Genomic DNA, 16526 nt, shown 5'->3' with positions numbered 1-16526 from the left:
TACCACTTGCTAAATGTATTAAGGTAACAAGTGTTAGTCAACAAGAGAGGTAGTCCTTGCAACAGTGAAAAATGACTTTAGGAGATTTTCACTGCAGGACATGTAAAACCTAAGTACACATACCTTACACATGTCCTACATGTCATACAATTCACCCTGCCCTATGAGCCTTAATGGCCTACCTTAGGGGTGATGTATATGTAATTAAAATGAAGGTTTTTGCCTCACAAAAGATTTATTTTGGCAGGTTGAATTGGCAGTTTAAACAGCACTACAAGCTGCAGAGGCAGGCCTGATTTTTTTTTTTTAAAGGGTACCTTATTGGGTGGCACAATGAGTGTTGCAAGCCCACTTGTAGCTTTTAGTTTACAGTCCCTGAGTACATGTAGTACCATTTACTAGGGACCTGCAAGTAAATATACTGTGGCAATTAGATGTAGGCCAATTTCTAGAGAATTACAAGTAAATTTAATGTGTCAGTTAGCTGTAGACCAATTTCACCATGTTTGAAGGAGAGAGCACTAACACTTTAACACTGGTTAGCAGTGGGAAAGTGCACTGAGTCTTACAACCAACAAAAATGAATTGAGCAAAACAGGAGGAATGAAGGCAAAAGTTGGGAAATTCCATACCATGGATGTCAAGTCTAATACCTCATAAGCAATAATGAACAAAAATGGCAACAGATGTCAATTTATATCTCTATGTTAGCAGAAGTAATCTGACCACACTTACCTCTCATCTCTACGTCTCCCTATATGAATGCCTAGACCAGATTATGCAGAAATCAAAAGCCTGGGCATGTGCACCACAGAGAAACTTGTGAGCATGTGAGAAGATCTAACAAGGTACTGCTCCTACCAATTGGCACAGACTCTGGACACTGAAATACAATTTGGCTTATCTGAAGAATAAACAGTGACCACTTTGCAGGTATTCTTTTTCAGGACTTCTAATTACTCTGAAACATAATGCCTTAGGAAACTTGCCAAGGTGGTCACAGCATCTTCCTTATTCTTCTTGTGTCCTGCAACAAAGTATAAGAATCGAGTTTTTGAAAATCAGCTTGTTTAAAAGTGTCCATGTTCTTCAACATAAGGTACCAATCTGTAAGTCTTCCTACATTTTGCACCACGTCTATAGATGTTCGTATCCAAATGCTTAGAGGTAAACATTCACACTCCTCCTCTAAAACATTGGAGTTCACTAAAAACATTACTGCCCTCCACAAAGCGTGCCAGTATGGGCTGTGGACCATGTCATAGTTCCACCTGCAACCCTCACCTTTGCTGTGATAAATTAAAAGAAAGCCTCACTGCTTGCAGCTCTGTTCCCATGAATAGCCTAGACCTAAATGCACTCTTACGCGCTCAAGTCTTGCTGAGAATCAAGCAACAGTCCACACAGAAGATGGCATCCATGCTTGACCCCCAGATGCTTTCCAAAGAATTGGCTGTAGTTTAGCTGTAATTCTGCAGGAATGAGAGGACTCTTGGCAGTGCAAAGAAACCCAAAAGCAGGAATTCCATGCCAAAATTACCCCAGAAGGATTTCAGTATGGAAAGGCAAGTACCAGGTTAGATAAACGGTCCAGATAAGTCAAGATCAAGGAAGCTACTCTTGAGAAGATCATGGAAGTGTTTCCTTCCACTGCAACAAGGACTTGTGAATTATAATTGAGAGGGAGTTTATTGTGTCTTTTGTTTGATTGAAGACATTCAATGCCTGATGTACAAAAGGATTTTGCAGTTGCAAAATCTGTGATTCACGGAATCATAGGTGTTGTGACTGAAAAATCTAAAGTCACAATGTGCAAAATGTACTTTGTAAGTTGTGACAGTCTTTCCAACTCACAAAGTAAACTTTGCAACTCATTTTGATTTTGAAGGTGAATAGCATTTATAATGGGTGCCCATCCTCCTCCTTATTTGCAATGTCATGTATCAACTGTTTACAAACCAATTCCAATCTTTCAAAGCTAGTGATATGAATGTGCAAATCAGAAGCTGTTTATGGTGGACAGCTTTCACTTTAAATATAACAGTTATGGGCTTTCGGAGAGTAGGCAATGGTCCTGGGAACCATTGCTCTCCCAAGGTTTCCTTTCAGGATGCAATGTATTTTTTTCTGAATGCACAGAGAGACAGAAACATGTCATTTTGGTCTGCTGTTCTTCACAGGTCTCCAATCCTTCTTTCACAGCCATTCAGCAGTAATCACTAAACATATTCCTGCCTTATTAATGTTAATGATGCAGGATTCTCCAAATTCTGCGAAACAGGTAGTCTGCACTGCGGCAATGCTGTGTGTTCATCACAGCACAAAGCGAAGAACAGATCAGTAGCCATTCAAACAACACAAAAAACTTTGTGTCCCGCACATCTATACATCAGGCCCCTATTTACTTAAAAAGGCTGAAAGTTTAGGTTTGAAAATCATGTTTGCCATTAGTTTAAATGATGCAATCATGTTTCTCAGTAACAATGCCCATTTATACATTGCTACTGGAAAATTATGTCTCATTTATATAAGCTCACGAGTGGGTAGCTCAACTAGGCACACAGGGACATATTTACTAATCTTTCATCCAAAATTGCTGCTCTGCACTGCGTGAAAGAGAGAGAGAAGAAATGCTCCATACTTACAAAGGTATGGAGCATTTCTGATGTATTCCAGCTCTGGCGCAATGTGTGCAGCCTAGCCCCAACACAGTCATAGCGCAAGGCCGTAGTGCAAGGGTGCCTGAATTGCAGCCAGAGGGATATCTTCCTGCACAAAACAACCCTTAGAGGCGTTTTACTCTTTCTATGTGTGCTGCAGAAATAAAAAGAAATATAGATATTTCTTCACATTATACCTCTCTGTGGTTTACAAAATCCATGGGTGGATAGATAGCAATGCCCATGTTCCACCCATGTAATGCCTCCCAAGTATAAATGTAATGTAACACAATGCAAGCAGCTGCACTGAGTTACATATCTTTACAAAGCCATGTAAGGCGGTGCAAATCACCCATGGCTTTGTAAATATTACTGAAGCTTTTGGGTTGCCCTTGCGTTGCTTTACATGACAGAAGGACAATGCAAAAGCTTGATAAATCTGGACCATAATGTTTGTAACTGGTCCAACTCAATCACTAAGGGAACCATTTCACTTCAATATTACACATTTATTCTTTTACAAACATATTCTTATTTTGATTCAGTCACAAAGGTATCTATAAAATGTACAATCAAGAAAATTAAAAGTTAATTTAATGATGAGCAATGATGTTATGAAATTAGTGTAGTGTTGAAAGAATTTGGTTCAGTAACCTAGTGCTGCTCTCTGTTGATTTCATCCATTTCTTTGTGAATGAACAGATAAGTTTGCTTATGCAAAAGACCCATGTCACAAATTTCAAGACACTTGCTTGTCTAGGTTTGAAATGTCACTTAACAGCAGAGTGCTTGACTCTACTGAAGACTGAGGATCGACTTAAAGTGGAACCATGGTATGTTTCACATGCAGCAGCCATTCGTCCAGTGAAGGGGTAGCCTCCTGGATCCATAACACACATACCTAAATATGTGGAAAAAAGAATCAAATGTAAATGCTGTATCCAGGCAGGAGTGCAGTATTGTGATGATCTGATGGAATAACAACAAATGCTTGTTGAATTATTTACTGGTATCATGGATTAAACATACTGTTAATTAGCTTATCATTAGCTAGATCAGACGTAATGAAAAATATTGAAGAAAGTATGTACATCATCCAGTAGGAGGATCTTGCAGTGAGGGCAGTCTTGAAAATCTTCAGGATTCATCTTGGCTCTAGTGCTGGAGCCCAATACAACTTGTGGGTGGTACAGAAATGATTTCTTGTATACATGGCAGACTGTATCATAGCAAACACATAGATATTTGTTAATTGTCTATCAGGCTTTCGCCCAGGAAACACTCCTGTTACACTGTTCAGGGAGTCACCATTCTCTTCTTCAGTCCCCAGGAAGCTTCCATAAAAAGTTGTCACCTTTCCTGTGGCATTGCTGTTGTAGTAGAGATACCCTTACATAAGTAGCTATGTGGCTGAATCTTTCTTAATCTTTGTGGATGAAAACTAGAAGGCATATTGAAGGTATTTGAACCTTAAAAGTGTATTCTGATTCAACGATTGGCATTGATCCCAGCTGAGCTAATGGCCTGTCATTGAACATGAATGGTGTAGCATGGGAGTCACGGAGGTGCTGGTAGTATGAAAAGTATGGGATGGAATATCTCCTACATATGTCACAACAAGAACATAAATCAGAACGTGTGATAAAGAAGCACATTTTATGGCAAGACCTGTCAGTTAATGCAATCTCCTTCTATTGCCACTACTCACAGCAGCCACTTTAAAGAGCATTCCATAAGTTGATAGAAGAACCCTCAGCCTTATTCCTTTTTCTTGCTGCTGCTCCATGCAGATAAGTACCATTTGTGCTTTGCGTAAATGATATCTATATTTAAGACAGAATGAGTGAGTTTTGAATATCTGGCTGATTTTGGTGAGAATCAGCATTAGCTTCTCTTATTTTGTGGAAGTTGTGTGAGATCAATTAATGGTTTGGATGATGATTATTCAGAACCATATTGATTACTATAGTTAGGTTGAGCATTTGCATTGTTTGATCTAATCATGTATAATCTTTTTATAACTTGTTCTCACTTGTAAATGATATAGCTGAAGTGAAGGCTGCTTCACTGTGAAGTTGGCTCATGCGTATTGTAAATGCTGCTTCACTGCGAAGTCGACTCACGTGGGGAACGGATCCTTCTCACACAGCGGCTCGAGAATCTTCATGCTGGGGCTGCTTATCTCAGTATTCCGCTCGTGGGTGGCAGTTCCTCGTGCAGTGAACGTAATCGCTCTTGCTGTACCGGTGCGTTGACTGGCTTGGAGTCTGTTCAGTGACGGACAATAGAAATGGAAGTAGGACTCTATGGGGACTTACATGCATGTTACATCATGACATAGGTTGGCCATCTTGAGGGATTCGGGAAGTTCTGTTAGGTGGGTGATTTGGCAGTTAAAAGGTGACGTTTGATCGGAGGTGTCGGTTCTGAAGATCTGTAGCTGTTCAGCTGATTTTTATAGTCATTTATAACTATCTGTATCAGACTATGGCGGTGATTCTAACCGCGGCGGGCGGCGGTCACCGCCCGCCATGCGGTTACCGCCAAATGACCGCACCGCGGTCACAAGACCGCGGCGGCCATTCTGGCTTTCCCGCTGTGCTGGCGGGCGACCGCCAAAAGGCCGCCCGCCAGCACAGCGGGAAAGACCCAGCAACGATGAAGCCGGCTCCGAATGGAGCCGGCGGAGTTGCTGGAGTGCGACGGGTGCAGTAGCAGCCGTCGCGAATTTCAGTGTCTGCTAGGCAGACACTGAAATTCCTTTTGGGGCCCTCTTACGGGGGCCCCTGCAGTGCCCATGCCAATGGCATGGGCACTGCAGGGGCCCCCAGGGGCCCCGCGGCACCCCCTACCGCCATCCTGTTCCTGGCGGGAGACCCGCCAGGAACAGGATGGCGGTAGGGGGTGTCAGAATCCCCATGGCGGCGGAGCGCGCCCCGCCGCCATGGAGGATTCTCAAGGGCAGCGGAATGTCGGCGGGACACCGCCGACTTTCCGTTTCTGACCGCTGCTGAACCGCCGCGGTCAGAATGCCCAGCGGTGCACCGCCAGCCTGTTGGCGGTGCTACCGCGGTCATTCGCCCTGGCGGTTTTTACCGCCAGGGTTAGAATGACCCCCTATATTTTTAGGTTGTGTTGCATGTGGGTAGTATCTGGGTAGATATATTTGGGAAAACATTTATCTAGGTGGTGTTCAAATATATATTAGCTGATTAAATGATTACATTTTGAATAGTCTTGATTTTACAATGTCTGAGGAGAGGATTCAGAATGAACAGGAGGTGGTGCTAGAGGACAGATTGTTGAAGGTAATTGAGAAAATTAGCTGAGAGGCTGGGAAATGGATGGAGAAGAGACTTGGGGGCATATTTATACTCTGTTTGCGCCGAATGTGCGTCAAAACTGTTAAACTTTGACGCCTGAGCCCGCAGACGTCAAAATTCCTCCATGTGCGTAATTTTTGGGATGCAGGAAACTGCCTTGCGTTAATGACATGCAAGTTAGGCGTTCCCGCCCAAAAAATGACTTTAAGGCCTGTGCGCCTTATTTATACTCCAGCGTCATTTTGACGCACAGGAGGGGGCAGGCCTTAAAAAACAGAGCACAGCCTGATGTGCGCCGTTTTTTAACGCCTGGGTCAGGGCAGGCGTTAAGGGAGCTGTGGGCTCAATTCTATGGTCTCTGATCATGGAAGGAGTCCAGAGGTGCCCTTCCCTGCCCCCAAGGACACCCCCTGCCACCCTTGCCCACCCCTGGAGGACACCCATGGATGGGAGACCCATCCCAGGTAAGTACAGGTAAGTTGAGGTAAGAATTTTGACAAGATGTATCTTTTCAATACTTTTATTGTAGATAAATAACTTCTAGTACAACAAACATCCACCCTTAGGTAGCCCATGAATCATCATCTCTCTTTCACCTTCGTCCTTCTCCAACCGTCCTCCGTGGAATGCCACATCACAGGATTCCACCTATTACCTCACCATCCCCACACGACCGCACAGTGAATTACAATGCATGAAACCATAACACATCTCCCCCTTTACAACCCATTAAATAAATTACAAAAGAAAACATTGCAAAAGAGAATAACTATAGTACAACATTTACATAAAGAACTTTGATAAACAAAATTAATACAACAATGTATGCATTATAAAAACAATGAACAGAAATAACATTTACAAGGTGTAAAACATTTACACGAAAATGCAATTATCCTAATATTTCAAAAAATCTGAGAGATGCTTTGGATAAACTCTGTTCCTTACACTCTGCCTCAACTTCTCACTCACACCTGGATTGGTTTCCTCACCCACATTTGGATCGGGTTGCAATGAGTCCTTCAATTCCCTTGCATTAAGACACTTGGCAAGACGAGACATACTCCAAACTTCTCCATCCTCAAGAACAACCACATTTTTTTTTATTTCCACAATTTTCTTAGGTCCAGAAAATTTAGAAACACCTTTTTGACACCAAACAGGCTTTTTAATATACACCAAATCTCCTTTAGACCAAATCCTTTGTTTTACACACATCCTTCCATCAAATTTCTTCTTATACCTTTTTTGGTTCTCAACAATTCTGGCCCGGACAAACATAAAATCAGGTACATCTTCTAATTTCTGGGATCCAGAATGCAACCATGAAGGATTCAACTTGGAACCTGCCAATCTACCCTTCAAAATGCGGAAAGGAGACATACCTGTGATAACATTAAGTGCATTCCTATGAGCCCGTAACTTTTCTCTTAAAACACACTTCAACGGCAATCTATGCTCAAGTGCTACCTGAACACTTGCTCTCACCAATTGATTCATCTTCTCCACCAAACCATTGGCTTGAGGAGCATATAAAGCAGTACGGTGATGAGAAATTGCCAAATCCTTAAGAAATGTCCTCATTTCCAAAGAAGTAAATTGCACTCCATTATCCGTAACAACAATCTTGGGAATACCCTGACACGCAAAAACTTCAGTCAAAAACTCAATCACATTCTTTGTAGTGATGGAACTTACACAGCTAGCGGTAACCCATTTTGAGGTGTAATCAACGAGAACAATTACAAACCTCTCACGAGGCGGTAACAACTCAAAAGGTCCAACTAAATCCAAGCCTAGTTTGACCCATGGCTCATCCGGAACCGGTAAAGGAGACAGAGGAGCAGTTCGTACCACTTTAGATTTATCATTACTAGCACATTGCACACAATCCTTAACCACTGCTTCAACTTGCTTGTCTAATCCCGACCACCAATAGCGCTCTCTAAGACTAGCTATGGTAAGATTCTTACCCAAGTGTCCATCATGGGCCAAATTGACTAATTTCCCATGCAAACCAATAGGTGGAACTAATCTATATCCCCTGTACAAATTCCATTCTATGATGCTAAGTTCATCTTTAATACCCCAGAACGCACCAACTTCTACCAAACATTCATTCAAACACGGCCACCCTTGCACCACATAGTTCATCACTGTACTACGAACAATATCCTTGCTGCATTCCTCACTCCATTCTTCCACATCAAGAGCAGTCTCTTTAATCCATGATATAAGAGTAGGCTCCTCAATACCACCATCCATCACTGCCATTCTAGAAAGAAAATCTGCAGGAATATTTTTTTTCCCCAGATAATATTCCAATGAAAAGTTGAAATCCAGTAAACTCTCAACCAAACGCCTAATCCTAGGTGTGGTGTTCTCATTATTCCTGCATGCAAACAATTGCACTAAAGGTCTATGGTCACTTCTGAGGGTAAATGGTAGACCCCACAGATAAAACTTGAAATGGTTAATCGCCCATGTGCAAGCCAGTGCTTCGCGCTCTATTACCGAATAGCGTTCTTCCGCTCCCCTAAGGGAACGTGAGGCAAAAGCAACCACTCTCTCCTCTCCATCAACCAGTTGAGATAGTACAGCACCCAAACCCTTTAAGCTGGGATCAGTAGATAAAATAGTTTTGTGTTTAACATCAAAGTGACCTAACGTAGGCATTTTGCCAATGTCTTCCTTTACTGCCTTAAATGCTTCATCACACTCTGGAGACCATTCAAATTGTACACCTTTCTTTAAAACCATTCTAATAGGTTGAACAACACATGCAAAGTTCCTAACAAACTTCGAGTAATACTCTGCAAGACCAAGAAATGACCTAACTTGATCTTTATTAGTAGGTGTTGGTGCAGACAATATCGATTTGGCCAATTCTAGCTTGGGTTTAATGCCATCTCCAGATATAGGCCCTCATTCTGACCCTGGCGGTCGGTGATAATGCGGCGGCCAAGCCGCCAACAGGCCGGCGGTCCAAAATATGCAATTCTGACCCTGGCGGGAACCGCCAACACAGCCCGCCGCATTAACACTCCGACCGCCACGGCGGCACAAACAAACAGCGCGGCGGTCCCCGCCAACAGCCAGGCGGCAGACAATGTACCGCCCACCCTATCACGACCCACCAATCCGCCACCTTTTCCGGGGCGGGAGCACCGCCGATAAAAACACGGCGGAAACAGACTACGAACGGGAAAACGCTCACCTCTACGCACTCCACGCGAGATTCCGGCAGTATGGAACCCGAGTTGCAGGTCATCCCCGCACTCCTATACCTGCTCATGTACCAGGAAGACATCGGTGAGTACTGCACCTACGACACAGGGGAGGGAAAAGATTACCGGCACACACCCACCCACCCATACCCACTACAACACACACATCAATGCATTCCCACAGATCACTGTCACAACCCACAAACCCCCCCCTCCGAAATAATGCAAAGACCAAAAGAAGAGATCATAAACGGGCAGATATATTGAAATATGGACACCAGTAATCCCAATAAATAAATAAACTATGTACAAAATATATACAGCTACTAAATGTAGTCCAACCACTGTCCGTGGACCACAGGGGTCCTGTGCAAAGGGGCAAGGCCCAGTCCCACGACAAGAACTCCACGGAGAGAACACTGCAGGGGCATCAGAAAGAAAATAGGACAGGCACCTCAGGGGGAAGGGAAGGGGGGGCACCTCAGCCACTTGAGTACACGACGCCAGATCCACGAGGGGACTCCATGACCACTGGCCCATCCTGGGGAGTGCAAAGCCACAGTCCATACAGTCCATACAGTGGGTGGCCTGCCCACTGGGCCATCCTGGGGAGTGCAAAGCCACAGTCCATACAGTCCATACAGTGGGTGGCCTGCCCACTGGCCCATCCTGGGGAGTGCAAAGCCACAGTCCATACAGTCCATACAGTCCATACAGTGGGTGGCCTGCCCACTGGGCCATCCTGGGGAGTGCAAAGCCACAGTCCATACAGTCCATACAGTGGGTGGCCTGCCCACTGGGCCATCCTGGGGAGTGCAAAGCCACAGTCCATACAGTCCATACAGTGGGTGGCCTGCCCACTGGGCCATCCTGGGGAGTGCAAAGCCACAGTCCATACAGTCCATACAGTGGATGGCCTGCCCACTGGGCCATCCTGGGGAGTGCAAAGCCACAGTCCATACAGTCCATACAGTGGGTGGCCTGCCCACTGGGCCATCCTGGGGAGAGCAAAGCCACAGTCCAAACAGTCCATAACAGACCCCACTGCCACTGGAGGAGGCATGTTGGCCAGAGGACATCCTGCAGCCCTGCCCGAGACAGATCCTGCCCTGCCACGTCTGCCAAAGGGCCAGCGGTTCTTGCCTGGAAGGGCCCAGTTCAGCGCTTCTTGCCTTGAAGGGCCCAGTTCAGCGCTTTTTGCCTTGAAGGGCCCAGTTCAGCGGACCTTGCCTTGAAGGGCCCAGTTCAGCGGTGCTTGAGACGGCGGGGCCCAGCGGAGCGGTGCTTGAGACGGCGGGGCCCAGTTCAGCGGTTCTTGAGACGGCGGGGCCCAGCGGAGCGGTGCTGGAGACGGCGGGGCCCAGTTCAGCGGTTCTTGAGACGGCGGGGCCCAGTTCAGCGGTTCTTGAGACGGCGGGGCCCAGCGGAGCGGTGCTGGAGACGGCGGGGCCCAGTTCAGCGGTTCTTGAGACGGCAGGGCCCAGTTCAGCGGTTCTTGAGACGGCGGGGCCCAGCGGAGCGGTGCTGGAGACGGCGGGGCCCAGTTCAGCGGTTCTTGAGACGGCGGGGCCCAGCGGAGCGGTGCTGGAGACGGCGGGGCCCAGTTCAGCGGTGCTTGAGACGGCGGGGCCCAGCGGAGCGGTGCTTGAGACGGCGGGGCCCAGTTCAGCGGTTCTTGAGACAGCGGGGCCCAGCGGAGCGGTGCTGGAGACGGCGGGGCCCAGTTCAGCGGTTCTTGAGACGGCGGGGCCCAGTTCAGCAGTTCTTGAGACGGCGGGGCCCAGCGGAGCGGTGCTGGAGACGGCGGGGCCCAGTTCAGCGGTGCTTGAGACGGCGGGGCCCAGCGGAGCGGTGCTTGAGACGGCGGGGCCCAGTTCAGCGGTTCTTCAGACGGCGGGGCCCAGCGGAGCGGTGCTGGAGACGGCGGGGCCCAGTTCAGCGGTTCTTGAGTCGGCGGGGCCCAGTTCAGCGGTTCTTGAGACGGCGGGGCCCAGCGGAGCGGTGCTGGAGACGGCGGGGCCCAGTTCAGCGGTGCTTGAGACGGCGGGGCCCAGCGGAGCGGTGCTTGAGACGGCGGGGCCCAGTTCAGCGGTTCTTGAGACGGCGGGGCCCAGCGGAGCGGTGCTGGAGACGGCGGGGCCCAGTTCAACGGTGCTTGAGACGGCGGGGCCCAGCGGAGCGGTGCTTGAGACGGCGGGGCCCAGTTCAGCGGTTCTTGAGACGGCGGGGCCCAGCGGAGCGGTGCTGGAGACGGCGGGGCCCAGTTCAGCGGTTCTTGAGACGGCGGGGCCCAGTTCAGCGGTGCTTGAGACGGCGGGGCCCAGTTCAGCGGGGCTTGAGACGGCGGCCGGTCTATGGCCAACTGCTCATTGCCTGGTGGTGCCCTCCTGGGCAGCGGGGATGGTGCTCCTTCAATGCCCACCTGGGCTGTGGGTGGTGGGGCCCTCCTGGCCAGCTGGGCTGGGTCCTCCCTGGGCAGCGGCTATGGGGGTGGTGGGCTCCTCCTGGGCAGCAGGCCTGCAGCCTGACCTCTCCGACTTGCTGCCCTTGCCCTCCTTAGTCGGGAGTCTGTGGCCCTTTCCTCCCTTTGGAGCTGTGGCTGGTGACTGTCTCTGGGTGGTGTCCGGGGGGGATGTAGAAGCCGGGCTCCTGCGGCGCCCCTTCCGCCTTCTGCTCCTCTTCCCAGGGGGTGGGCTGGCTGTCCCCTTGCTGCTGGGCGAAGATCCAGACATGCGGGCTGGTGGGCTCCAATACCCCTGCACCCTTGTCAAGGGGGCTGCAGGGCTGGTGGTGGCTGAGGTGCTCTTCTTACCCCGACGAGAAGGAGGGGGGGGCTCAGGGTCAGGAAAGAAGTTAGCAGTGGCGAGGAAGAGTTTCTTGGGACAATGGAGAGTGGTAGGTACAGTGGGAATGGGAGTGGAGGGAGAGGATGTGGTTGTAGGTGAGTCACGTTTGCTGTCTTTGGGTGCAGGTGCAGGAGGGATAGGCTGTCGTGAGGTGGATGGCTGTTGGGTGGGTGGGTGGCTGCGTTTGTGTGGTGTGGAAGAGGGGGTGACAGACACAGTGGGAGAGGACACAGGGAACGTGTAAATGGCAGTGGGGGTGGTGACTGCACGTGTGCGGACTGGAGTGGAGGGTGTGCTGGTGATGGAAACACTGGCTGATGGTGAGGTGAATGGAGGTGTGAGTGTAGACGTCACAGGGAGGGAGGAGGGAGACGAGGAGGTGGGGGTCACAGAGGTGGTAGTGACTGTTGGCATGTCTGCATCGGAATGTTGCGTGTGTGAATGTCTGCGTGATCTGTGGTGCTTATGTTTGGATGAGCTTCTCTTGGGTGTTGAGGTGTGTGCAGGCTGGTCTGATGGTGTGGGTGGGACAGGCAGAGGAACAGGAGACTGGGAGGAGGGAGTTAGTAGAGGGAGGCAGGAGACAGGGACAATGGCTGCCGTCAGTGCTGAGGCCAGAGCCTGGAACGATCGCTGATGGGCAGCCTGACCCGAATGAATGCCCTCCAGGTACGCATTGCTGCGATGAACCTCCCTCTCCACCCCCTGGATGGCATTCAAAAGGGTAGTCTGCCCAACAATGAGCGTTCGGAGGAGGTCAATGACCTCCTCACTGAGGGCAGCGGGGGTAACAGGGGCAGGGCCTGAGGTGCCTGGGGCGAAGGAGATGCCCGGCTTCCTGGCAGAGCGGGCACGGGGCGAACGCTGAGGGGCTGCTGGGAGGGCGGAGATGGTGCGCTGGGTGGCGGCTGTACCTGTAATGGCGGGGGGCACGGATGGTGCCACCCCCGCAAGGGAGCTCCCTTCCGAGGACGTGTCCGTGTCGCTGCAGGGTCCAGTCGTCCCCGTTGTGGAGCTCCCCTCGCCCTCCGTCTCACTGGTCCAGTCTGACTCTGTGGCATGGCCCTCCTGGGCCATGTGAGATGCAGCTCCCTCCTGCCCCGATGCCACTTCTCCTCCGCCTGATGATGCTGATGCACACAAGCACAGAAAGACAAACAAAAAGGGGGGGGGAGAGAGAAATAAAGGGATATTGAGTACATGGATCTCCGGTACAGTTAGCGGACATGACAGACACAGAAGCCCCCTGCACTAAGTTGCGCACTTGGGGTCCGCTACGCATTCCGTGGAACATGCCCTACACGCCTAGAGTTGACAACTGCACCCATGGATGACACGGCCCAGGGATGGCTGTACTGACAAACTACTGAGAGTGGTGGCTGGGGACACAGGGGCTTACGGGGGTGCCCAGCCTACAGATATCGCCCTGGCCTAGGGGGACCCACAGCCCTCCTCCCCCACCCAGACACCTCCACTGCGCGACAACAGAGTAGATAATGCTTGTACTCACCCCCTTGTGTCTGCTGTGCTGCCCTCACGCGCCCATCGAAATCAGGGTAGGCCACCGCCAGGATCCGGAACATCAGGGGGGTCAGTTGACGGCAGGCACCCCGCCTACGTTGGGAGGCCATCCCCAGCAGAGACTCGGCGGTCTTCTTGGTCCCGCGGCGGATGTCCTCCCACCTCTTGCGGCAGTGGGTGCCCCGTCGATGGTGGACCCCCAGGGTCCGGACTTCCTTGGCGATGGCACGCCAAATCCCGATCTTCTCATGGGCGCGGACCTATGTGACACGTACAGGGAGGGAGAAATACCACGTTCAAGTTTGTCTGCATTTTCGTTGCCAGTGGCCCAACGCCCCCCATCCCCGCCAGGCCCCCCGCCATGCCCCCCACCAGGCCCAACATGCCCCCCATCCCCGCCAGGCCCCCCGCCAGCCCCAACATGCCCCCCCATCCCCGCCAGGCCCCCCGCCAGCCCCAACATGCCCCCCCATCCCCGCCAGGCCCCCCGCCAGGCCCCCCACCAGGCCCAACATGCCCCCCATCCCCGCCAGGCCCCCCGCCAGCCCCAACATGCCCCCCCATCCCCGCCAGGCCCCCCGCCAGCCCCAACATGCCCCCCCATCCCCGCCAGGCCCCCCGCCAGGCCCCCAAGCCAGGCCCAACGCCCCCCATCCCCGCCAGGCCCCCCGCCATGCCCCCAAGCCAGCCAGTGGCCCCAAATCCAAATTGAATTAAACTCACTTGTTGGTCTGGAGGACCGTAGAGTAGCGCATACTGGGGGAGGACCCCATCCACAATTTTCTCCAACTCCTCTCCAGTGAAGGCAGGGGCCCTTTCCCCAGGCGCAGCAGCCATTGTCCCTTCCAGACCGAGGTCACAGCAACACTTGCAGTATAGGTCCTCTCCTGTGAAAGTTCAAGTCGCAAGTGGATAAGTAGATAGAAAATGGCGGTCACGTCCGCGGCGGTGCGTACCGCGGCGGTGCGTACCGCCGGCGCCCTTCACCATTGGCTCCTGAAACCCATAGGCTTCAATGTTAACCAATGCGGCTTCGCGCCGCGGTCTTCGCCCGCCGCCCGCCGCGGTGTGCCACGCCAGCGCATTGACCTCACATCCCATTGTCACACTTCACAGGTCAGGCAGCCGCCATTTCGAGGGTCCTCATGGCTCAATTTCAACTGCGTCACACAGGCCTAGGCCTTGCATAGCCACTCAGACACGCCATTCACTGCATAGAGAATCGTTTACTGTGCTAGCTGTGAGTACGTACCTGTGGGTTGCTTGACTGTGTGCTCCATGTTGTCCTTCCTAGGCACCGTCCGCTGGGTTTGGCGAGGAGACGGATGAATCCTCCCGTGTACCGACCGCTGGTGGACCTGTCGACAATGGAAGAACGCCACATTATCCTGACCTACCGTCTTAACCGTGCCACTATACATGAACTGTGTGCCCAGCTGGAGCCCGACCTGCTGTCCCCCATCCGCCAACCCACAGGGATTCCCCCTCTGGTGCAGGTCCTGTCAGTACTCCATTTCTTGGCAAGTGGTTCATTTCAGACAACAGTGGGAATTGCTTCTGGGATGTCTCAGCCCATGTTTTCGAAGGTGTTATCCAGAGTGTTGTCTGCCCTGATGAAATACGTGAGGAGCTACATCATTTTCCCTGAGGTGGGCGAATTGGCTGCAGTGAAGGGTGATTTCTACACCCTTGGACATATTCCCAACGTCATTGGTGCCATTGATGGGACCCATGTGGCTTTGGTTCCCCCAAGAGACAGGGAGCAGGTGTACAGGAACAGAAAAAGTTACCATTCAATGAACATCCAGGTGGTGTGTTTGGCTGACCAGTACATCTCGCATGTAAATGCCAAATTCCCAGGGTCAGTGCATGACGCCTACATCCTGAGGAATAGCAGCATCCCTTACGTGATGGAACAGCTAGAGAGACACCGTGTATGGCTATTGGGGGACTCTGGGTACCCCAACCTGTCGTGGCTACTGACCCCAGTAAGGAATCCCCGGACCAGGGCAGAGGAACGGTACAATGAGGCCCATGGGCGTACTAGGAGGGTGATCGAACGCACCTTTGGCCTCCTAAAGGCCAGGTTTCGGTGCCTGCATATGACAGGTGGATCCCTAATGTACTCACCTAAGAAGGTGTGTCACATCATCGTGGCCTGCTGCATGCTTCACAACCTGGCTTTGCGCCGCCAGGTGCCTTTCCTGCAGGAGGATGGTCGAGACGGTGGTGTTGTGGCAGCGGTGGAACCTGAGGAGAGTGACGAGGAGGAAGACGACGGGGCTGAAACAGACAACAGGGACAGAATCATTGAACAGTACTTCCAATAGGACACAGGTAACAATTCAAAGATAATTTAGTAAATGTGAACTACTCTCCTGCATCTCTGCTGCCTGTCTATTTGCCCCAGTGTATGATGACTGAGTTGTGGCTTTTCCCTCCCTATTTCAGATCTGGGGTCCCCACTACGAGTCCTGTGCTTCGTTTCCCCATGGACTACAGCTTTGTGGCAGCTGTTTGTTGACTTCACTATGTACAAGGACATATTTGCACTGTCATGTCAATTACAATATTTTGAAATCACAGCCAGACTCCAGATAGTTTTGTGCAAAATAGGTGTTTATTTAAGTGCTCAAAATGGGATGGGTGGTTTCAAGTGGGTGGGGGCTATGGTGAAGGAATGTCCATGGCAGAGTCCAGAGTAACAGTCACACAGGTGCATTGTCCAGAGGCCTGTGGAGAGATGGAGCATGGGCAGTTCAAGGATGGACAGGGTGACAATGTGGGACAGTGGGATGACATCAGGTGGTATCCTTTGCTGGCGGGGGTCTTGACATCCTACTCTGTCTTCTTGCGAGATCTCAGGGCCCTCTTGCGGGGTGGTTCTTCTCCTGCAGGAGGTGGGGGTCTGGTGGGCTGCTGCTGTGCGGGGGCCTCCTGTCCACTAGC

This window comes from Pleurodeles waltl, chromosome 1_2 (genome assembly GCF_031143425.1).
Source record: "Pleurodeles waltl isolate 20211129_DDA chromosome 1_2, aPleWal1.hap1.20221129, whole genome shotgun sequence".
In the NCBI taxonomy this organism is placed as follows: Eukaryota; Metazoa; Chordata; class Amphibia; order Caudata; family Salamandridae; genus Pleurodeles; species Pleurodeles waltl.
This window is presented reverse-complemented; position numbering follows the sequence as displayed.